Below are 26,146 nucleotides of genomic sequence, written 5' to 3' on the forward strand. Positions count from 1 at the left end.
GATTTTTGTAAGGATTCTACTAACAATATAAAATTAATAAGGATTTTATAGATTCCACTAAATGATGCATTAAACTTTCTTCGTAATAACAATCAAGATTTTAAAGATGCTTTAATTGTGTGATATAAATTTTCAATAATTTTATTAAAATTGTAATAATGGCTCTGCTAACAATATAGAATTTAATACGATTTCCTTAATTATTTGATTAAGTTTATTTAATAGATACATTAAGATTCTACTAATAATTTTATTAGATGTTTCTTTAATCACTGACATATAATATACGATTTTGTTATGTGTTCTTTTTAAATAAGGTAGAATTTGATTTAAAATAATTTAAAATATCTCAAGGTTATGTGTGAATTTCGACTAGATATACACAAAAATATGTGGATTGATGGATACGTTGAGTTGTCACAAATACCAAAAATAGAAGATATTTTAAAAATACAAGATTTGGATTCCAGATTCTGTAATAATTTGCGTTAATTACTCTACAGCTTGAGATGTTAGAAAATACCAAACTTAAAAGATATGAAAATATTGACAAACAGATTTTGTCCGAAATTGTCCTTGTTATATTAGATTTGGATATATTCTGATTGAATTTAAAAATGGTAATAAATATATTATGTCTAATGAATAAACGGCATCTAAGGGAGTTCTCTCGGTTCTCTTGATAGTGAGGTTCTCCCTCGAACCTTACTCATATATATATAGGGTCGAGTTCCAGGGAGACCGGCCATCTCAAGAGACCGTAGAGACTCTTTCTTGACCGTTGATTAACAAAATCTCACATGATTAATAAGAGGGGCACGCTGGTCAGAAAATTCATTAATTATACTGTCTGTGTATTTCATATACGATGCATATACATCCAAATAAGGAAATTGTAGAATCATACATTTTGCTATCATCAATCATGGATTTTTTATTTTTAGAAATACTCTAGATCTACATTGGGATGGAATTAAACACATTCAAAAATTCGATCTGTTACAAAACATCGACAAAAATCAGAGAAGAAAGTCTTGGACAATCTTTACCACAGCGGCCATGGTATTGATGAAGCCAGAACGGAGGTTTGTTCTCGATATTTGATTAGATTATGATAAGAATTGTTAATCGAACACTTTTGTGAATCGCAAAACTGAATTTATATTTCAACGCCGTTAGTAAGTATAATCTTTTTTGTTAATGAATATTGTGTTATTCTTTTAACGAATATGTTTTTGTTATGTAGGTTAAGGAATCGCTAGTAAGGTTCAGAGACCATGTGTGCTTGTAGACGTAACAAGTTCTATCCTAAGTTTTGATATGAAAAGTTGTTGTCGCTGATAATTCAAGTATGAATTAAGGGTCGGAGGATCCGAATAGCAAGAAGATCCGGTAGCCTTACTATAATCAAGTCTAGAGAGACTTGGCCTGATCAAGAACATGACAAGTTCATTGAAGCTCTCCACTTGTATGACTATTTCTCTCTTACAAGTTTTTTATTGTTATATTTTTGGGATAAAAAGATAAAAAGTTGGAAATTTAATTCTTGAGACTTTTATATAATTAACTATAATTAATGCATTGTATTAGTTTAGTTGTGTTGGGTTCCCGAGGAGGTAGTTCCGATTTTTGTATCTGAGGGCTTTATTGAATCTTAGTTTCGATTTTTGTTTGCGAGGGATTTAATTCTTGAATTTTCTTTTTTTTGAATATGTAATATTCTTTTCTTGTAAGTGTATATAGATTCTGGATATGATCGATTCAATTTTTATGCGGGAATTGCAGCTTGAGATAAATTAAATATTTAGGAAGACAATTTTTGATTGAAACTATCTTGTGTTTTGCCTACTGAGTATTTTGGTTATGTTTCTCTTTATCTGCTGATGGATATATTAGATTCGATCGCGATTGGATGAAGATAAGAGCTTTTGTTGGATCAAAGACAGTTATCCAGGTAAATGCTGTTTTTTACCGGTTAGATTCATTGATCATCTGGCTCGAGTAGTAAACTAGGTCTTTATTAAGCATATGATTTTCAATATGCTAAACATGAACTTAATCAAACACGTAGTATAATGTTTAGATTTGAAACAGAGATACTCTATTTGCTGCAGGCTGAGTGACATGATACAGTTGTTGCTACACGCACTTCAAGAACTGATAACAAAATTCATATTAATGGTTAGTTGACAGTTGACATAGCAACTACAATTCCTCTATCTCAATTACGTTTCATATTCTTTCCAGAACTAGCTACAAGATGCCCATCAGAACTCTTCGCGGCTGCATATCGGGTCTTTTCAGACTAAATCTTGTCTAGTGTTTTGATTGATGTGTTAATTTTTGCTTATACAAATCTTTTATAATGATTATTATGTAAAATGTAATTTATTATAATAGGAAATTCCTTTAACCATGTATAAAGCTATTCTTTCCGGTGTTTAGTGGATTTTTAAATTAGTCATACACAATATCGAACATCTAGTATTATCTCAACCAAAAACCCAATATTCGATTAAACTGGACTGTGTTTGGCCATTATGAAGTTTTCTGTATTCAAATGTAGTTGTAGTCTAATTTTCATATCTTCTAGAGCTTCTTGAATTCTACAATGTTCTGATCTTTTTATTTCCATATTGTTAGGTCCCGATACGATTGTAGAAGGGGGGGTTGAATACAATCGTCACAAAATTCGCGCGGAATAAATCTGATTTGAATAAAATAGGATAATCAGATTTTAATTAATTAAATAAACAAGGTTCAAGTAAAAGGTAATTTAAACTTGAAAGTCGTTATTAAATTAATTAGGGTTCAGTTTTAATGTCCACTAAATATTTTAGAATAAATTTGACAGGAAGTATTCTAATTTAGGGATTAAAACAATCGAGTAATCAAAGCACAGAAAACTGTGGATATAACAAGCAAGTTACGAACAACTTGAAAGCTTAACAATGCTTTGAAATCAAAGAGAATGAACATTTGAAATGAAGAATGGAGTGCCATATATATAGGCAACCATTTGTACTTGTAAGACAAATAAAAGACAAGACAAATAAGCTTGCAAAGACAAAACAATAAGGGCAAGACAATTCTAGAACAAGGGAAGACAATTCTGGATTGCCTAACAAGCCTAAAACCTTCCAGAAAGACAATTCTAAAGGGGCAAGACAATTCCAGGACAAGGGAAGACAATTCTAGATTGCCTAACAAGCCTAAAACCTGCCAGAAAGACAATTTGGAAGGGGCAAGACAATTCTGACACAAGGGAAGACAATTCATACCTTCGGTAAGACAATTCAATTGTCTTGGCAAGATACAACCTTCGTCCAGACAATCTGATTGTCTTGCAAGAGGGAAGGTAGGACAATTCTGATTGTCTTGTAGACATCCTTCAACATTCGGTAAGACAATTCCAAGGAGATTGTCTTGCACTTGTCAATAGCTTTCGGTAAGACAATCTTATTGTCTTGGCACATGACATATGCTCTCGGCAGAACGCTCGCTGTCAGTAATACGAAAGTTTATAAACTTTCGTCCTTTAGCCAGCTCCTTAGAAATGCTTTAAATCCCGCACAGCTTATAATCTTTAATTAATAAATATTTAATTTAATCCAGAAATTATATAAATAAATATCTAATATTATTAGACATTCATAAATATAATTTTCTAATTAATTAAAATATTTATTAATATAAATAAATCCTTACAGTCCAAGCTGCGGTCTCTAGAGGGCCAGGAACCGGACTCCTTTTGCCTTGCAAATAATATTTTAATTCCATCCGGGGTTCCAGCTTTAAGATTATATCACTTTCCATAGCGTTGGTGATAATTCTTTTTCCTCATAGTCAGACAAGTCTAAGATTCGGTCTCCTGTGGGTCTGGAACCGGATCCCTTTTGCTTTGAAAAATATAAATCAATTCCAACCGGGATTCCAGCATTAAGAATATATCACACTCCATTGCGTTGGTGATAATTCTTTTTCCCATAGCTAGACAGGTCTGAGCGGCGGTCTCCTTGTCCTTCCTTTTAGCCTTCTTTCATTTGCTTTCTTTTGTAAATTAATTCTAAATCAATTAACTTATTAATAAACTTAATTATCAAATTAATTCTAACTGAATTAATTTAACAACTAAATAAATTAATAGAGATTAATTAATTAACAAAGAATTAATTAAAAAGTGTATATTCTAGAAAGCAAATGTCTTGAGCCTTCGTCTTGATCATCACTTGGCTTTGAACGACCACCTTCCTTTGATGTTAAATATTCAATATAAATAGCTGACACACAAATGTACTGTCTGGTTCATCTGTGCCTAACTAAATTGAATATTCTCCATCAATTAAACATTTGAGCTGTGGTCGGGTCTTCGAATCTTTGTCTTCTAGTTCTTCTTCATTTCAGTACACATATGGAATCTCTAATTAAATAAATACTTGAATCTTCGTACCTTCTGAACTCCTTGAACTGCTACACAGTTTATTTGACACTGAGGCTTGATCATATGAAATGAACTTCTTCCAGTGGCTTGCAACAGAAATCTTGGAATTCTTCTGACATTCTGATTCTTGTATCTACTAGACTTTCTTGAACTGATTCCAACTAAACTATCTACTATCTACTGACATAACTTATCAGAGACGATTCCAGGTTGAGTTACAAGTTGAGTGGTTATCAGACACTAGTTGAGTTATCACTGGTTGTACAAAATAGGATTAGACATATACGTACCTTTTAATAAGGCCTTTCAATCTCCCCCTATTTGTTTGTTGAACATTAACACACAAATTCTGATGAGGATAACTCAACTAACAACAACTAACAACTTTCTATGACTCAATAAACATTAATACCAACTCAACCTACTAGGAAACAATCCCAGTTGATAAGAGAAACATAAAACATTAAAATGTACATAGTAGATGGTTTCTGGTAATACATATAGCATTGTACCAGTCTCCATTTTTCTTCAGACAGCTACTTCTTCTTGAATACCTTTCAATCTCTTAAGACCTTTAAATCTCCCCAGAGGCCTTGCAATCTCCTTCCAAGATATAACATGTAATTCTCCCTCAATCTTCTCCCTCATAGGTTCATAATATTCTCCCTCTTAGATGATAGATTAGAATATGAATATTCTCCCCCTATGTGATTCTACACTCCCCCTAAGTGAGGCATAGAACATTGAACATTGAACATTCGTCCCTTAAGAGTTCTGACAATACTTCTCCCCCTTAGTTGAGGAATCCTCAATTGTTATCAATAATGATACCAACTGATTAGATAAAACATTGAATGACAGAATCCAGTATGAAGAAGACAGGGCTTCATAGAAGGTGCATCCAGTAGAAAAGTAACCATAGTAAGCATCCACTTAGATAAAACACTATAGATACCAATTTTGAACAATAAGGTTTAAATTTGGTAAACAGTGGGTGTCTCACAAAAACATTCTGCAGGTGTATCACTCGACACTCAAAATATCTCTCAGTTTATGGGTAAGGGTGTCACTCACAAGTTCTGTAAGTGTTTCACTCCACACAAATCCTGAGCTTCCATAGATGGTGTGATGTACCTGCAAATAAGATCACCTTAGCCTCCTCATGGAAGGTCATTGGTGGTGCAATGGGAGTTCATAATTCCCGATCCCCGTAGACTCGTCGGATAAATCCAAGTCATAGTCCACAAGTTGCCTACTACTTTCAGAGAGTAGTAAATCCATTAAAGGATCCAGAGTTTGATTCTGGGAGGGTAGACAATAGGCCTTTAAATGGCATGAAACCTATGTTTCCCTCAGATACCTGTTAAGGCACTTGATCCTTAGAAGAATCCTCTACCAGAGTAGATTGCCTTTCACCTACAAGGGTGAAAGATCCCGTTGGGGATCCGGAAATGTTCCTTCCGGGAGGGTAGACAAGGACGTTTTAGATGGCAACGTGTCCAAGTTTCCCTCGGATGCCTATGAAGGCACTTGGTTCAATAAAGAACCAGCAATTCCAATGTCTATCCCTGATATGGACGACAAAGTTATTGCAACCGTCAATTACTTAAATATTTACCAACCACAGAAATATTCACAATATTAGTATTCACAACATAGATACCAATAAGAAATACTTTACAAGCATGCAACAAAATTAAAATGGAATTAAACATAAAAACTATTTACAAGAGCTCATGTCATGTTTAACATTCCAAGTCCACAAACCAATCTTGAGAAAGTGGATTTATCAAGTGGTTTAGTGAAGATGTCAGCAATCTGATCAGCTGATGGTACAAAGTGTAACACCATAGTTCTATTCATGACATGTTCTCTAATAGTATGATACCTTATGTCAATGTGCTTGGTTCTCGAATATTGTACAAGATTGTTGGAAATGGCTATCGCACTTGTATCATCACAAAATATAGGGAATTTTGTTTAATACAAGTTCATAGTCATTAAGATGATTCCTAATCCATAAGATCTGAGCACAACAGCTACCTGCCGCAATATTTCTGCTTCCGCTGTCGAGGTAGATACTGAGTGTTGTTTCTTGCTGTACCAGGAAACCAACCGTCGTTCTAGAAACTGACAGCTTCCAGAAGTGCTTTTCCTATGCATCCTGCATCCTGCATAATCAGAATCTGTATAGCCTGTTAGGTCAAAACCAGTGTTCTTAAGGTACCAGATACCTAAATTTGGTATGCCCTTAAGATATCTAAAAATCTTTTAACAGTTATAAGATGTGACTTTTTAGCATCACTCTGGAACCTTGCACATAAACATTTTGCAAACATTATATCAGGTTTACTAGCAGTGAGATAGAGTAATGAGCCAATCATACCTCTAATGCTTGAAATATCAACCTTCTTACCAGATATGTCCTGTTCAAGCTTAGTGGCAGTGGTCATGGGTGTCTTTGCCGGTGAAGAGTCTTCTAGATATTATTTCTTCAGAAGATCTCTGACATATTTTTATTGGCAAATGAAGATTCCATCATCTTTATGACTTACTTGAAGACCAAGAAAGAATGACAGTTCACCCATCATACTCATCTCATAGTTACTCTGCATTAACTTAGCAAATCTCTTGCACGAGTTATCGTTAGTAGAACAAAATATAATATCATCAACATATACTTGAACAAATATCATATTATTATCATGCAATTTGTGAAAGAGAGTTTTGTCTATGACACCACTAATGAAATTGTTTCCAATTAAAAACTCAGAGAGTGTGTCATACCAGGTTCTTGGCGACTGCTTGAGGCCATAAACAGCTTTAAACAAGAAGTACGCAAAATTAGCAAAATCTAGATTTTAAAAGCCAGGGGCTGTTCTAGATATACTTCTTCTTCAAGCTTTCCATTCAGAAATGCACTTTTCACATCCATCTGATAGAATTTAAAGTTGGAATGTGCAACAAATGCAAGAAATATTCTAATGGTTTCAAGACGAGCAACTGGAGCGTAGGTTTCATCATAATCAATTCCCTCTTCTTGGGAGTAACCTTTAGCAACCAGTCTGGCTTTGTTCCGTACAACAATGCCATCACCATCAAGCTTATTCTGGTAGACCCATCTAATTCCAATAACAGACTTTATCTTTGGTCTTGGAACCATGGCCCAGACTTCTTGTCTCTCGAAATGATTGAGCTCTTCTTGCATGGAAAGAACCCATTCCGGATCGGCTAGTGCATCTTCAATTTTCTTCGGTTTTTCCTGATATAGAAAACCCAAATATAGACATTCATTCTGAGTTGCACTCCTAGTCTAAACACCAACATCTGGATCACCAATGATTAGTTCAAAGGGATGATCTCTACTCCAGATCATCTCCCTTGGAAGATATAATCTTGATGATTCGCCAGAATTATCATTGTGATGCTGTGTTTGACCAGTTGATCCACCATCTCCCCCTGAGTTGCTGCCAGGTTGACTAGATGATCTACCACTGGCATTAGTAAAGTCCACAGTGTTTCCATTGTTTTCTCCACCAATACCTGGATCATTATCAGCATTATTAGTCTCATTACTAGTTGCAGCATCAGGTTATTCATCGTCATCATTCGAGTCTGAGTCAGGATAATTTTCAAACTTTAGTGACTCAGATGGATCTTCAATTTGGATACTTGGGAGTTTAGTGTCATCAAAAGTAACGTTGACACTTTCCTTGACTTGTAATTGATCAATGATAAACACCTTATATGCTTGATGAGAATAACCAACAAATAATTGCTTAAAGTGCTTTGGGTTCAAACTTGCCACGATGTTCATTGCCATCCTTAAGCACATCTCAAATACATGAAAGTACTTGACCGTTGATTTCTTTTCGTTCATACGCTCATAAGGAGTTTTCATATTTTCCTTGTTGATCAGAGTTCGATTCTGGGTATAACAAGCAGTATTCACAGCTTCAGCCCAAAAGTAGATGGGCAACCTTGATTTGCTTAGCATTGACCTTGCAGCTTCAATCAAGGTACGATTCTTCCTTTCTACTACTCCATTCTGTTGCGGAGTCCTTGGCGCTGAATATTGTCTTGTTATGCCATTGTCAGAGCAAAATCTGTTCAGAGTTTCATTCTTAAACTATGTTCCAGTATTGGACCTTATTGCTCTGACACGAAGTTTATCATTCGAATTCAACTCGATCTCCTTGATAAGATCAATTAACAATTGTGGAGTTTCATCCTTAGAATGTAGGAATAAAACCCATGTGAACTTAGAGAAGTCATCAGCAATCACCAAGGCATATCTCTTTCTTGATAAAGACATCACATTGACTGGACCAAATAAATCCATATGTAATAGTTGCAGTGGTTCAGTAATGTTACTGGTGTCTGTGCCTTTGTATGATGCTATATTAGCCTTCTCTTTCTGACATGCCTCACAAAGTCCTTGTTGAGTGAATTCCAAAGGAGGCAGTCCTCTCACCAAATCCCTCTTGACCAAAGAGTTTACAATTTTAAAATTAAGGTGAGACAGCTTCTTATGCCATAGCCAACTATCTTCAGGTGAAGCCTTTGAATAGAAACAATTATCTTCATCATTGGATCCTGAATTGAGATCAGCTACGTATAAGTTAGCTTTTCTTACTCCACAGAGAGCAAGACGGTCATCTTTAGTGTGAGATATCAAATACTTCTCCTTGACAAAGTTTACTTGGAATCCCTTGTCACAAAAGATTGTGCTTGAGTCCTTCAACCAAAGAAGCTTTTTCTATGATAACATTTCCAGCATGTAAATTGCCATATCCCGTAGTACGACCTTTGCTGTTATCTCCAAAGGTGACAATCGGGCCAGCTCTCTCAATCACATTTGATAGCAGGGCTCTATCACCGGTCATATGTCTAGAAGATCCACTATCGAGAATCCATACAACCTTTTCAACCTTGTTTGGCTCCCTGCACATATCAAACGAATTAAACCTTCTTCGGAACCCAAACTTGGTTGGGCCCGGCATACTTAAAGAATTGACCTTTGTCAGCTTTGACAATAGATCCTGTTCGAATAACATCAGCATCCACCTTGACTGTACTTACTTTCCTACAAACAGCCTTGAACACTTTAGGTTTAGGCTTGGGAACATAAGTATCCTTCTTGATAGGAGAAGGACCGGCAGTCTTGGTTTTTGCAAACTTACTATTCATGTGCTTTCTAGGTGTTGTGTTTTCTTTGTTAGCATGCATACTTTTAAAATAAGCAGACATTACATTAAACGCACACAACATGCAATTATCAACACCACAAGGTTTATGGCACATATCAACTAAAGGAACAGTAGGCATGTTATTCAGAACAACAGGGGGTTTAATAGTTTCTACATTAACATTTTCAGAAGTTCTAATGTTATAAGTAGATGAGCATGTATTGTTACCATTCCTGCATTTAACAAACTTATTAGGCTTGTTGAAATTATTCTTTAAGCCATTGGCACCTATGCCAGCTTTGGGCGAACTGAATGTGCCCTCAACTTGCATTGGCTCTACAGATGCCAAAATCTCCCTCTCATTCTCAATATCCTCTAAATTCATTTCATATTGAATAATCACGGGCATATCAAGTAATGGTTCTGCGACAGGGGTTTTGAATAAAGGTTTGGGAGCATCCTTTAAAACATGTGGGATACCCCTGTCTTCAGCACTCTTAACAAAAGGAGTTATATTACTAGCCTTACCTACCGACTTGTTGTAATCGAAACCTATACCAACTTTCCTTTTAATCACTTGTTGGTCCACTAGGTTCTTAACAATATTAGTCGACTCCTTATAAGCAAGGCACCTTACACTACTAGAAAAATGACATTAGACATCGCACTTTAGACATCGGTTAGAAATACCCCTGATGTTAAAAGTATATCTTACATCAAATAAATCAAAAACGATGTCTATTAACAATCTAAACATCAGTTATTGTTAAAAATGATGTCTTATTCCCAGTTTCAAAAAATGAAAAACAACCCGCTCATTATTTCCCCTTATTACAGATATATTCCCCCTTAACCAAATTTTATTTCCCACCTTCACCAAAATCTTATTTCCCCTCTTTCTTTCTTTTCTTCTCGGCTATGTCTCTCGAGTCTCGACTGACGACTTTCTCGACCCTCTCTCTCTTTTTCGACTCTCTCGACTCTCTCTTCTCCCACCTCTACTCTCCCTATCTCGTCTATCTGGTCTCTCTCACACCATCGATCTTGCTCCGACATTCATATAGTAGTTAGGGTTCAATTGGGTAAACCCTAATTTGTTTCTATTGGAGACACAACTCGAAGAAATTAGCAACTTGAAGCAATTAGTAGATTGAAACTCAGCTCTGAGAAACGCAACCTGCAAATTATAAGTTCGATTGGGTTTAAGGGTTTGATTGGTTCAATTGGGTTTTAGGGTTCTTTTCCGAGTCTCCATCTTCTTTTTCAAGGTATCTTACTTTCTTATAAAAAAGTTCAATTAGTTTTGTGGTTCTTGTTCTTTACTTTTATTCAATCATAGTTCTACATCTACTAATTAGATGTGTCTACCTGTGTCCTGTCTTGTATACATATGCAGGGAACCAAATCAGAGATGCCATGGTCATTGCAGTATATTTTTTTTTGTCTTGTTCACCTTGTTGTTTACGGAATCTTTCGAGTAACAACACTGAACTATAAGTCTCTTTAAAGTTGAATGTTAAGTGATAGATTTGACTATGATATGTTTCTATCGTGTTAGTACTAAGTTGAATAGCAAAGACTCTTTACATTTTTGTATCATTTTATTATAGTCTCTACTAATTTGTCAATTATTATGTTTATGTTTTTGGCAGTAATATGTTTATGGCTGGGTCAAGAAAGTACTCTGTTTGTTTATATCAGAGGCTCACAGAACTAGATGGATTTGTTCTCTCATTCGACCCAAAACCCATCCCGGTCTGTCCTAATATTCTGCTCCTGCTATTAGTTTCAGGCTTTCAGCTTCCTAGTACAATTTATATATGTTTTTATATTTGTGCGCGGTCTAATATTTCATGACAACAGTTTTAAAAAACAATGAGTGCAGTAAATTAATTAAATACTCACACGTCCAATATTTATGTTCATAGGACTTCGGATGATAGCATAGCGTTTTTTTTTTTCATTTAACAATTCTATGACATAAATCTGTCGGGATTTATTAGGAACTGACATGAATTGTTGATGACTATTTATCGACTTTAATGCAGCACTTTCTTTTTTCTTTCACTCATCCCGTGATTCTACAGTGGAACTTAATTTCTTTTAGTTGTAACTTGATTTAGATGTGAAAATATCCAGACTGTAAGCTAAGTAATTTTAATAAAAATAGATTATAAAAGATTTTGATTGGAATAACTCGATATTAGTTTTATAAATCTCAGGATGTCTTGGACAGGGGAGCTACTTCTATTTTCCGTCCCCTGCATTCTAGTTCCTTTTTCCCCATCCGCTTGAGATTTTATGGTGCTAGTCGGTGACTGGTTCAAGCAAAATCACATTGTGAGTTACCTTACTTGTTAAGCTCTGTATATTGGTTAGACTTTGTGATATATGCTTAACTTTATTGTTCTTTTCTTTCTTTTAGGAGTGCTTATATTATTGACTTCTGTAGGATTTGAAATCAATTTTGGACAGTGGAATAATCTTCCCTTTCCAGATGGAATTGTTATTAAAGGACTGTCAGCAAACTCGTAAACTTTTACCATTGATCAAGGTGATTTGAGCTTGACATATCCAAAAAAAAAGTTGCTAGTTTTTTTTGTAAATTTAAAGCACATTTCTAATGTGATTCACGGATTTGTGATTCTCGAAACTCATTGGCAGGTAAAACTTATAGGTTCCGGATATCAAATGTGGGCCTTACTACCAACCAAGCACGTTCAATCAGGTACGGACCTGCCCAGCTGCATATTGCCTTGCAGATTGTTGCTATAATTTTATTCATCTAGTAATGCAAAGTGCAAAACGAGCAATAATGTGTATTTGTGTGTATGTGCACGTCCATGCGGCTGAGCTCTGCGCTGATCTGCACGTTGAATATGCCTTGTTTAATTTTAATCTGAAAAATGCAGACTTGGCTCTTTGTTTAGTCTCAAACTAGCAAACAGTTCTCTGAGACCTCTTTATCTAACCTGGCTCTTTGTTGAGTGCACCTTCTATTGTAGTGTGGTTATTCTTCTCCTACTCAAGCTGCTGATGAAGTACCTATAGTGTCAAATGATATGATGCCTTCTGATTTACTTCATGCAGTTGCAAGTCAGGTTTTCTGGATTCCAAAAAGTTAAATGATTATCCTCTTTTACTATTTCATTAAGATATAAGCATGATTTATATATGAGAGCTTGTAATTTGACATGGCATAACAGCTTCTCTACAGGCTCTGCTAATGAGGCAGAGTTTCCAAAGAGAAGAGTCTCCTACTATGTGCTGCAAGCTAGAGACATTTGCTAGAGTTTACAAGCTAGGCCAAAGATTTTGGCAGTATAATTTGATGGATTAATGGATAATGTAATTTTGTGTTTAATCTGCATTGGTTTTGTTGATATCAATGTAGTTTTGATATTGTATGGTTTGGATTATGTAGTTGGTTTCAATATTTGATGAATGAGATAATGTATTTGACTGCTTGAATGCAAGTTTATATTTTGGTTTTCAGTTTTGATATATTGCTCTTCAGTTTTGGTATATTGGTTTTGGTAATATCAGTGTTTTGGTTTTGGTATTTTGGCGGATTACAAAGCAGGTGATTCATGGCTAAAATTTAAATCAGAAAACAAAAGAACTGATGTCTAACAGGACAACAGACATCGGTCATCTTAAAAGAAACTGAGGTCTAACTCGGTAAAACAAATTAGGCACTAAAAAGAAATGATGTGAAAGAGTCATATAGACATCATAAATTATAAAGAACTGATGTCATAACATGGAAAGCACATCATGTTCACTAATGCATCGATGTTAAAGCTATAAAAGAACATCAGTACCTCCAACAAACTGATGTTAAATGGACAAGTGGACATCGGGGTTTTTAAAATAACTGATGTCCATGCCTTATTTTCTTTCACATGTCATACATTTAAGATGATATAAATAGCATATCAAAGCTATATTCAAATGATAATCATGGTAATTTATGGTGATTTTGATGCAAAGACATCGGGTTTTTATAAGGAATCGATGTCTAAGATGCTCGCAGACATCGGCTAAAAACCGATGTCTAATACCCCTACCTTTCACATCACATGCGAAGACATCAGTTCGGTTTTCAATAGACATCGGTTTTTAGCCGATGTCTATGCCCTTTTTTCTAGTAGTGTTACCTTCTCTTCAGCTAGTTGCTCATTCAACTTTTTCTCCCTAAATTCTAACACTTCGACTTTATTAGTCTGAGTCAATAACTGACTAGTTAGTTGTTCAATTTTAGGGGTGAGCACTAGTTTTTCTTTTAACTTTAACTCATGAACCTCCAGCTTTAAAGCTTTGTGTTCTAGAGTTAAAGCTTTCAGCTTATTAAGAGCATCATCACGTTCAAGTCCTAATTGCATAAAAAGTTTAGGGCAAGTAGGATCTACCGGAAATCCGCCAGTGCGATGTGGAGGTGTAGAAGGTTTCATGAAAGCCATTAGAGCAACATTCCCCCGCTCTTCCTCCTCATCACTATCTGTGTCATCCCAGCTTTTCCCTTTTGCCACATAGGACTTCCCTTGGTTGCTTTGGCCTTGATGCTTCTTTAGCAGAGCCTCATACTTCTGCTTTAGCTCGTCATAAGATTCTTTCTTCTTTGCCAGCTGATTGGGCTTCTTGCACTCCGATGCAAAGTGACCAGGCTCATCACAGTTGAAACATTTAAACTTGCTTCGATCAACCATCCCAGTCTTGTAAGCCCCTTTTGAAGTGGACGAAGATCCCCCTTTCTGGAATTTATTACCAGGAGATTTAAATTTGTATGAGGGATTCCTCCTGAATCTCACGTTGCCAAACTTCCTAGCAAACATAGCAAGAGATTCGTCCACCAGCTGATCTAACTCTTCCATCGAGTAAAATTCATCATCTCCCGTACTTACTGAAGTATGTCCTATTTCCGGCACAACATACTCCTGGGAGCTTCTTGAAGGTACAACAACCTTCCTTTCTTTCACAAGAGGTGATTGTATTATGAGGGCAGTAGAATTGCTAACAGACGTAGACGTGTTGAGTGTCTTTCCCCATCCGTATCTCTGTTTAGTTTGAGCCTGTTCCAATTCATAGGTTTTCAGAACCCCATACAGCTGTTCCAATGAGATCTCTGTCAAATCTCTGCTTTCTCTGATGGCGGTTATCCGATGTTCTAGATGCTCAGGGAGCGTCAGCAAAAACTTTAGGTTCACCTCTTTGTTGTCGTAGTATTTCCCGTTCAGATTCAGATTGTTTATCAAATTGTTGAATCTGATGAATACTTCAGAAATTCCTTCTCCGGGATTAGAACCAAATTGCTCATATTGAGCCACAAGAATTTCCTTCTTGTTTTCCCGTACTTCCTCAGATCCTTCATTGATAATTTGCAGAGTGTCCCATATCTGCTTAGCACTTGTACAATTGACAACATTATTGTACATTACTGGATCCAATGATTCGATCAGAATGAGCTGTAGAGTTACATCTAGATTTATCAGCTCATTATCCTCATCCGAGAACTCAGCAGGTGTTTTCAGATAGGTTCTGTGAGGAATAGTAACTCCATCTTCAGTATGTTCCAAGATAATATTCATTGGGGGCGAAAGACCCTTCGTCAAAATATTTATGTATTTTTTATTCGCCGCCCGGAGGAACAAAAGCATGTGTCTCGTCCAAAGACCAAAATTAGCCTTGTCAAAAGGTGGAATTTTAATGCTGCTAATTTTTGCGGTAGACATGGTAGAAGATTTAAGTGTTTGAGTGTTTGGGAAAATATTTGGATTTTGAAAGAAAAATATTTTTCAATCAAAAATAATTTTTGGAATAAAATTATTTCGAATTAAAAAATATTTAGAAAAATATTTGAAAGAAAAATAATTTTCGATCAGAAATAATTTTTGGAATAAAATTATTTCGAATTAAAAATTATTTGGAAAAAGATTTGAAAGAAAAATAATTTTCGATCACAAATAATTTTTGGAATAAAATTATTTCGAATAAAAAATTATTTGAGAAAAGATTGGATTTTTGAAGGAAAAATAATTTTCGGTCAGAAATAATTTTTGGAATAAAATTATTTCGAATAAAAAATTATTTGGAATTTTTAGAAATTTTCAGAGTGAGTGTAGGATCTGATAAGGTAGATTATATCAACCGCTCTGATGCCAATTGTTAGGTCCCGATACGATTGTAGAAGGGGGGGGTTGAATACAATCGTCACAAAATTCGCGCGGAATAAATCTGATTTGAATAAAATAGGATAATCAGATTTTAATTAATTAAATAAACAAGGTTCAAGTAAAAAGTAATTTAAACTTGAAAGTCGTTATTAAATTAATTAGGGTTCAGTTTTAATGTCCACTAAATATTTTAGAATAAATTTGACAGGAAGTATTCTAATTTAGGGATTAAAACAATCGAGTGATCAAAGCACAGAAAACTGTGGATATAACAAGCAAGTTACGAACAACTTGAAAGCTTAACAATGCTTTGAAATCAAAGAGAATGAACATTTGAAATGAAGAATGGAGTGCCATATATATAGGCAACCATTTGTACTTGTAAGACAAATAAAAGACAAGACAAATAAGCTTGCAAAGACAAAACAATAAGGGCAAGACAATTCTAGAACAAGGGAAGACAATTCTGGATTGCCTAACAAGCCTAAAACCTTCCAGAAAGACAATTCTAAAGGGGCAAGACAATTCCAGGACAAGGGAAGACAATTCTAGATTGCCTAACAAGCCTAAAACCTGCCAGAAAGACAATTTGGAAGGGGCAAGACAATTCTGACACAAGGGAAGACAATTCATACCTTCGGTAAGACAATTCAATTGTCTTGGCAAGATACAACCTTCGTCCAGACAATCTGATTGTCTTGCAAGAGGGAAGGTAGGACAATTCTGATTGTCTTGTAGACATCCTTCAACATTCGGTAAGACAATTCCAAGGAGATTGTCTTGCACTTGTCAATAGCTTTCGGTAAGACAATCTTATTGTCTTGGCACATGACATATGCTCTCGGCAGAACGCTCGCTGTCAGTAATACGAAAGTTTATAAACTTTCGTCCTTTAGCCAGCTCCTTAGAAATGCTTTAAATCCCGCACAGCTTATAATCTTTAATTAATAAATATTTAATTTAATCCAGAAATTATATAAATAAATATCTAATATTATTAGACATTCATAAATATAATTTTCTAATTAATTAAAATATTTATTAATATAAATAAATCCTTACAGTCCAAGCTGCGGTCTCTAGAGGGCCAGGAACCGGACTCCTTTTGCCTTGCAAATAATATTTTAATTCCATCCGGGGTTCCAGCTTTAAGATTATATCACTTTCCATAGCGTTGGTGATAATTCTTTTTCCTCATAGTCAGACAAGTCTAAGATTCGGTCTCCTGTGGGTCTGGAACCGGATCCCTTTTGCTTTGAAAAATATAAATCAATTCCAACCGGGTTTCCAGCATTAAGAATATATCACACTCCATTGCGTTGGTGATAATTCTTTTTCCCATAGCTAGACAGGTCTGAGCGGCGGTCTCCTTGTCCTTCCTTTTAGCCTTCTTTCATTTGCTTTCTTTTGTAAATTAATTCTAAATCAATTAACTTATTAATAAACTTAATTATCAAATTAATTCTAACTGAATTAATTTAACAACTAAATAAATTAATAGAGATTAATTAATTAACAAAGAATTAATTAAAAAGTGTATATTCTAGAAAGCAAATGTCTTGAGCCTTCGTCTTGATCATCACTTGGCTTTGAACGACCACCTTCCTTTGATGTTAAATATTCAATATAAATAGTTGACACACAAATGTACTGTCTGGTTCATCTGTGCCTAACTAAATTGAATATTCTCCATCAATTAAACATTTGAGCTGTGGTCGGGTCTTCGAATCTTTGTCTTCTAGTTCTTCTTCATTTCAGTACACATATGGAATCTCTAATTAAATAAATACTTGAATCTTCGTACCTTCTGAACTCCTTGAACTGCTACACAGTTTATTTGACACTGAGGCTTGATCATATGAAATGAACTTCTTCCAGTGGCTTGCAACAGAAATCTTGGAATTCTTCTGACATTCTGATTCTTGTATCTACTAGACTTTCTTGAACTGATTCCAACTAAACTATCTACTATCTACTGACATAACTTATCAGAGACGATTCCAGGTTGAGTTACAAGTTGAGTGGTTATCAGACACTAGTTGAGTTATCACTGGTTGTACAAAATAGGATTAGACATATACGTACCTTCTAATAAGGCCTTTCACATATCATATTTAGGTACAAGCTCACATATTAATCACAAACATGATATCTAGGTTGCTGTTATCAGTTAATTTTGGCTACTAATTGCTATTATTTGCTGTATTTTCTTGTGAGGGAAAGGTTTTTTATTTGCAAGGTTCAGCACAGGGCTGTTTTTTGCATGTTGATTTGTTGCTGCAATTGCTTTAATTTTGTTCAATATATGCTTAATCGGAAGATAAGTTCCAGCAGTTGTTTATGCTGAAATATGTGTATCTTTATTTTTTTTCCTGCATGATTTCAGTAAAGGGAGGAAATGTTTGTTCTTGGTGGGGCTGTCTGCAGGTGGTGATTTATGCAGGGGAATCAACTGGAGTAAGAGGCCTAATTGGTGGGTCTGTTTTCACAGATTTGTGTGTCCGATGCACCTGTTGGTTTTAATTTGCATTGCAATTGGGAGGGATCTTGTTTTTTAGTATTCTGCATATATGCTATATAGGCTGCTGGGCAATTTGAATTCTAGACTAGTTTTATGATTCTCAGCGGTGTTTGAGAAAAGGGAGTAGAATGTGGTTTGTGTAGTGCTTTTATTTGGAAACATCAGGATTACTATTCTTAAATTAATATATATTCATGATATATTCATATTCATATAATTACGATTTTTTTACATGTGTGAATGTCATAGTTCTAAATCTTATTCAAAGTCATTGAATTTATCAAAGCCGGACTTAACATATAGATGATCCTCTCACATCCAAAAAATTATATGTGAACTATGTAGAAATTAAAAAACTAAGCAACTAAGATTAATAAAAACAACTTTGATATATAATTTGATTATTGAGAAGAACACAAGTAAAATAAGTGTTTGATCTAATAAGTGTTCTTCTAACTATCTTTATTCTAAGTTTTGTGTATTCGTGTAATTCTTTACGTGTTTGATGTTCTACTAAAATATTGTTTTATTTTAACACTTATTATAAAAGAAATCAATATTTCGTCGTTCTATTAAATTATTTTAAATAATATTCTATTTTTTTGAATAGAACACATAACAGAATCATATATATATGATCGACTAAACGAAACACCTAATAGTTTTTTTAGTAGAATCTTAATGTACTTATTAAATATACTTAATAACCTATTCTTGAAAAATTAGTTGAAATATGAAAATTTCCAAAAATCATATGTTAAAAGTTTGAAATTCCTTAAACATAGATCGTAGTAGGTGTTATCTTGATATTATTAAAAATATACTAGAACAGTCGTTTTACTTTGGCAGATGAGGTGACGGGTTTGGCTTCACTGGTATCATAATTAAAATTTAACATTTTAATTTATACGAAGATTCTATAGCGTGTTCGTAAAAGTGATCTAAGAAAATACTAAGGTTCCAAAAGAGATCTAGAAGCATTTTTTTGCTCTTAATATTTAGGTTTATGCATAATATAAAAATTTTTCTAATATAAAATTTAATGTAATTGTTTTGAGTAAATATTTTGAATTTTCAGTGTTATACATTTTTTCAGTTTTGTTTTTATATTCACTTATCTTTTCATGGATTCATTTAGGTGTTCTCGTGTATGATTCAATATTTAACTATTGTATCTGTTGCTTCCTTATTTGTTAAACTATAACATTTGCTCTCGAGTTAAGAATTTGAAGAGAATCATCAAAAAATGGAAAGAAACTTACCCGCGCCAAGCAAATCATACTACAGAAACATAAATAAGGAAACTAGTAAGGTGTTCACTAAGGTGTTTTAAAAAAATTACTAAGGTTCTAAAAAGAGATCTACTCGTACTATTTAAATTTTTTAAGACATTCTCAATAGTGTTCTTTAATGTAAACTATTAATTAGAAATTTAAAATAGAAAAAAAATTCTTCATAATGAAATTAATATAGATAAAAATTCACTTTTCTTAGAATTTATTTTATTTACCATGAGACATCCTATTGATGTAGAATCTTTTTCCACACCTAGTGTTCCACTGTATATTCACGCAACAAATAACAATAGAATATTTTTTTCTCCAAGATTCTTCAAGGTGTTCCTTACACACAAGTTAATAATTTCATGATAAAATATCTTTATTTTATTAAAAGTTAGATAACAAGGTATAAAAATTTTAAATTATTTCATTTATATTGATCTATGAGTTCTTCATCAATGTAACATATCGTATTGAATAATTATATTTTTTTACTGGTTTTATAAATATTCTTTAAGATGCTACTTACGAAGTTATGCATATGATAAAAGTTGCACCTTTGTGTTTTATTCAATTTTAGATGATAAATTTTAAAATAGAAATTATTCATTAAGTGTCTTGCGTGAAAAGTGTGTGATATCTTTATAAATTATTTTAAATACTAATTTAAAATTTTCAAATATTTATTCAATATGTTCTTCAGTAGAGATTCTTTATGGTGTTACGTACCCATATAATAAAAATATATGATTGTATTTTTAAAAATTTATTAATAGAGATTTATTATTTGATTCATATGGAGATTCATTAAGGTGTGGTTAAAAATATTAAGATCTAATGAGAGATCTAACAACATTTTTTTGATCGTAAATTCGTAATATTGAGGTTTGTGCAGAATATATAAATTATTCAATTTTATGCATTTTTCATATTTGTTTATATTATATAAAATTTAATATAATTTTTTTAATTAAATATTGTGATTTTTCAATTTTATGCATTTTTCATGTTTGTTTATATTTTCACTTATCTTATCATGGATTAATTTTAGGTGTAAGATTCAATATTTAATTAAACAATATTGTAGTATAAGATTAAATTATATTTTATTATCTTAGAATAAAAATTCTATTAAGCTGTTGTTTCTTTATTTGTTAAACTGTAGCTTGAAGGTAAGAATCCGTAGAGAATCCTGAAAGAATGGAAAGTAAATCGTACTATAAAAATATAAATAAGGAAACTTGTAAAGGAATTATTAAAATAACTTGAATATGGAAATATGTAAATTGTACCATTCAATGCAAGTTTTACATACATCGAAATAAATTGGTTGAAAATCCTTGCACATCTACATGTTCTGTAATGAGATCTTAATAGTGTTCTTAACCGTGCTTAGTATTAGCGAGTTCCATTCACAACACCATTGATGCTTATAAAATAACTACTAGTGATAGTGATAACTCTAAATTCTTCTTTATTACACTCCTTAATTAGTTTCAGAGCCAAAAATATGTAATAATGGATGAAGATATAACAAATCAAAGCTGAACAAATTTTGAGTTGATTATGGGTTCTCCATTAAAGCTCGAAAGGTGAGCAGATGTGTACGATAATAAATGCATGGATGAAACGATTCTCAAGGAAAATAAAGGTTCCTTAATTGCATAGAAGCGTGAATCATGATATATTTGTTTTGATTTACTTATAAAAGGAAGCTTATGTAATCTGATTTGATTGAATACAGTACACGTATGTATACAAGTTTAAATAGTTTTGCATTATTCCTTTATTGTCCTTGTACAGATCTTCAATTAATATATCATTTTAATCAGATTAACTATGACCTTAGGATCAAATCATATCCAATGGTTAGATGTATGGTCTCTCGAGTCTCTCCCTGAGCACTGGTCTCTTTTGAACCTCCCCCTATATATATATACTAGCTTATAACCCGTGCAAGGCACGGGAGCTTTTTAATTATTTATAAATTTTTTAAATATATTTTAAATGGTGTGAAAAAATTAATTTATAAATAATAAATTAAAATTGTACATATCATGCCAAAGTATTAAATTCTTTCTATCAAATTTTAAACCAACTCCTATTAGATTATATTTATAAATGTATTTTATATTAGAATTATTATAATGTCATTTAAATATTTTTTAAAAAATTTTTATGGTTCGAGATTAAAATTGATGAACACAATTTGTTTTGAATTAAGAAGATGAATCATAAACGTGCAATAAGATGGTAGAATTTGTTTTGGATTAAGAATTTTTTTTTGTATTTGTTCCTCACATAAATCGGGCTTATTAATTTTGAAATATATTGGGTAAAAATAATTTTGTGACTGTGCGATTTATATGATTCTACAAATAAAATTGGTAGAAAATATTTATTTTGGATCAAAAAAAATCATAAACACGTGAAATACTGAATTTGTTTTGGATTCAGAAAAGGATTTATAAACATGCAAGTAGATATCAGTTGTCTTATGGAACAAAAGTTAATTTTGTTCTAATCCAACGGTGCTTATTTGTTCAATATACGATCCGATGGATAAAAATAATCTTGTGACGGTGTGATTTATACGATTCCACAATTAAAATTTGTAGGAAATATTTATTTTGAATTAAAAAAAAAAACAAAAACACATGAAAGACAGAATTTGTTTTGAATTCAGAAAAGAAATTATAAACATGCAAGTAGATGTCAGTTTCCTTATAGAATAGAATTTAATTTTGTTTTAATCTAACGGTGCTTATTTGTTCAATATACGATCCAACGGATGATAAGCTTTTGAACCACAGGACCATGCGACCAAATTATCTCCCTTACGCTTATTATATATAAGTATATAATATACGGTACGCGGACTTTTATAATTAGCGGGTTTCAAACAAAATTAGTGGGCCTCAAACAAATCAAAACATAAAACAAATATACAATCCTTTTTATACTATACTAATGAAGCCGAAACATTAAAAGTTTGGTCGGTCACACGGGCTTTTATACGGACTTTTATAATTAGCGGGTTTCAAACAAAATTAATGGGTTTAAAACAAAATATAAACAAACTAAAACATAAAACAAATATACGATCAAAACATAAAACAAATATAAAATCTATTTGACTATACCAAAACTAAAGTCAAACCTTAAAAAATACTATACTATTAAATCCGAAACATTAAAATTTTGATCGATCGGTACACGGGCTTTTATAAACATTAAAAGTTTGGTCATTCGGTACTTGGGCCGAATTGGGCCTATCTATACAATCAATTGTTTTTTTTAACCCAAACATATTATCATTTTTATATTTTCTAACTAAAACAACTCAATCTTCTAAATTAACATTGAGCAACATACTAATAACCTTTTTTAACTAAAACACATCACCTTTTTAGATTTTTTAACTAAAACGCTGATCTTTTAAAATAAAACGGGCAACATAATATAAAAAAGATAATATTATTATATATAATTTTAAATAAATAATCGATGATAATTTTCGACTACAATTAAAATTAGCTTCAAACAAAATTAGTGGGTTTCAAACAAAATATAAACAAATCAAAACATAAAACAAATATAAGATCAAAACATAAAACATATATAGGACATGTTTGACTATACCAAAAACTAAAGTCAAACCTTAAAAAATTTATACGCATCCATACTATATTATTAAAACCGAAACATTGAAAGTTTGGTCAGTCGACACTTGGACCAAAATACGGGCCTATCTATATACCAAATATTCTTTTTAACTAAAATATGTTATTTTTTTTATATTTTCTAACTAAAAAAACTCCAATATTAAAAATAACATCGAAAAATTTAGTAATTACCTTTTTAACTAAAACACATTATCTTTTTTATATATTCTGGCTTAAAAAACGGATATTCTACAATTAACACGGGCTACATATATCATAATTTTATTCTCACAATAATATTAGTTTACTATACTACACTACTAGAAAAAAGGGCTTAGACATCGGCTAAAAACCGATGTCTATTGAAAACAGGACCGATGTCTTCGCATGTGATGTAAAAGGTGGGGGTCTTAGACATCGGTTTATGACCGATGTCTAGAACCACCTTTCACAGCAGTTCTACTAAAGAACCAGATGTTTATGCATTGAAAATCATCTTTTTTTACATGATTCTAATATGAAATATGGTAATAATAGAGGCTGAATATGATCTTAAACATGAGACACACAAGAGAAAAATGAACACATTTGCAGTGGAACTGATGTAATATTCATTTTTAACATCAGTTCCCTAAACTAACCGATGTAAATTACTTTGTTTCACATCATCTGTTTAAATTAGACGATGTCTATGTTCGTCTTTCACATCAGTTCTTTATTTCAGTTGATGTCTATAGTATTCTTTTACATCATCTCTTTATATCTGTTGATGTCTATACTGTTTTTTTTTACATCAGGTTACTTTTAAATCCATTGTCTTTCTGTAGTTTAGACATCAGTTTTTCAAAGAAGTGATGTCATTTCACATTTTTTAGTCCATGTTCCACCTGCTTATATAACATGCCCAAATGTAAAATTAAAATCTCAAAACAAATCAACAATCAAATTTCCCAAGCAACAATATCACCAATTACCAAACATATTTGCATTAATCCACCAACTAATTACATAATTCACCAACACAACCAATACTAGTATTGATGCCAACTAATTCAAATTATCCACAACACAACCAATACTAGTAGTACTTCAATTCACAAGTCTACAATGCCATTAACTACACATTATATTCCCAAAATCAGCAGTAGACTTCTAAACGAAACCTAAAGTCAGATTACTCCTAAAGTCATTGCAACTACATGAATGATTCAATATGGCTAAGAGCCTCAAACCGGACCTCATCAAGCTCGGCTTCCGAACAAATCAGCTTACGCGTCTTAAGAGCCCACTGAAATGTAAAACAATAAAATTATAAATTATCCAACTACACACATATATATATATATATATGACAATTACAAATTCTAAGGAATGTAAATACCTTCTTTAAAAATGACAATTCATGGTCCATTATAATTTCTCTCATGTAGCGCATAACTACATAGCCACATTCAATCCCACCAGGTTGTTTGGGACATCCCTGTTTAAAAATAAAATTAGAATAGTAACATACCTATATAATAATACCGTATTAACTGATCCTAATTAATAGAAAAAACAAAGGTTATATCTTGCAGATTATTCTGAATTAAGCCGAAATAGTATACACATGTGGATCACCTATATACGCTTTCCGTTCCACTATCAAGTTCAGAATTTAGGTTTTAACAATATAACAATCATCTAAACCTCGAAGCAAATTGTGCAAAGAGTAATTAGATAATGGGAAATTGTCTAGAACAGAGCATTTTGATCTGCTTTTTCTCACTGTACACCACCACATTCAAGGTAAAATAACTGCTATAGATGTTAACCTATGCTTGTGACATTTAAAATAACGCCAATCTATCTTGCAAATTATTCTGAATTAAGCAAAAAAGGTATATACAAGTGTATCACCTATATACACTTCCATTTCCATTTTCCAGTATTAAGTTTAGAATTAAGGTCTTAACAACATAGCAATCATTTAAACCTCGAAGCAAATTGTGCACATTAACAAGACCAAAGAAAAAACAGATAGCATAAAATTGTGTAACACGTATAATTTAAGGGTCTTTCTAGTGTGTGCCCAAGGGCACACATTAAGCACTAAATTTGATGAGTTTGGTGGATTTTAATTGGTGGAGTTGGTGTAAATGCAGGAGGGTCATCCATATTTATAATTACATGACCAGTAAAAATGCACCAAACTCATAAAAGTTAGTGCTTAGTGTGTGCCCATGGGCACACCATAGAAAAACCGATAATTTAAATCCACTTCTCAGTATACTCCACATTCAAGGTGATCCCAAACTACAAACCACTCAAATCAGTTTATGATAAGCAACTACAAACATACAAATACATATAAACATACACACTGAACCAAAACCACAACTACAAACTATCTCATTTTCCAAAAACACACACTGAAATACATATATACATACACATACAACCACAAGGATACCCAAACTCAAGTAATAAATAAGAAATTACCTCCTCCAACTCGAACAGAGCTTGAACAGACTTGAACAGAGCTTGAATAGACTCCGAGCACCCGCAGACTCCAAACTCGAACTGAAGTACGAGCACCCACTAAACCCACAAACTCCACACTCGAACTGAACTCCGAGATCTGTTCAAAAAACGAATTAAAGAAGCAAATGAGTATTGTAATCGAACAAACATCAGTTTAAGAGGACAAATCAACCTTTAGCGCACAAATTTGAGGATCAAATCGGCCGAATTGGAAGCTAGGGTTCGCTCGCTGAGAAAGGGGGAAGAACGGGGAGAGAGAATGTATTTTAGACAAATGATTTAATTTAGGTAGTTTTATTAGTTTTATGTCTTTTTCCTTTTAATTTTATGTTTAAAGACAGGTGTTGATGTCTT

The 26,146-nt window shown here is 33.0% G+C and overlaps 2 long non-coding RNA genes across 4 annotated transcripts; both read left to right on the forward strand.

Moving 5' to 3' along the window:
- The first annotated feature begins 879 nt into the window (after window positions 1-879).
- Window positions 880-18,381, forward strand: LOC135147658 (uncharacterized). Of its 2 annotated transcripts, XR_010285363.1 has the most exons (5): window positions 880-1,085; window positions 1,247-1,468; window positions 1,897-1,954; window positions 2,115-2,181; window positions 18,190-18,381. It is a non-coding gene; the product is annotated as an uncharacterized LOC135147658 (long non-coding RNA). The 2 variants fall into 2 exon arrangements; XR_010285364.1 differs by lacking the exon at window positions 2,115-2,181.
- LOC108195560 (uncharacterized) lies at window positions 11,856-12,787 on the forward strand. 2 transcript variants are annotated; one of them, XR_010285775.1, is made up of 4 exons: window positions 11,856-11,970; window positions 12,083-12,184; window positions 12,295-12,358; window positions 12,636-12,787. It is a non-coding gene; the product is annotated as an uncharacterized LOC108195560 (long non-coding RNA). The 2 variants fall into 2 exon arrangements; XR_001801534.2 differs by lacking the exon at window positions 12,636-12,787 and having other exon boundaries at window positions 12,295-12,512.
- Window positions 18,382-26,146: the final 7,765 nt, after the last annotated feature.

This window comes from Daucus carota, chromosome 7, assembly GCF_001625215.2.
Source record: "Daucus carota subsp. sativus chromosome 7, DH1 v3.0, whole genome shotgun sequence".
In the NCBI taxonomy this organism is placed as follows: domain Eukaryota; kingdom Viridiplantae; phylum Streptophyta; class Magnoliopsida; order Apiales; family Apiaceae; genus Daucus; species Daucus carota.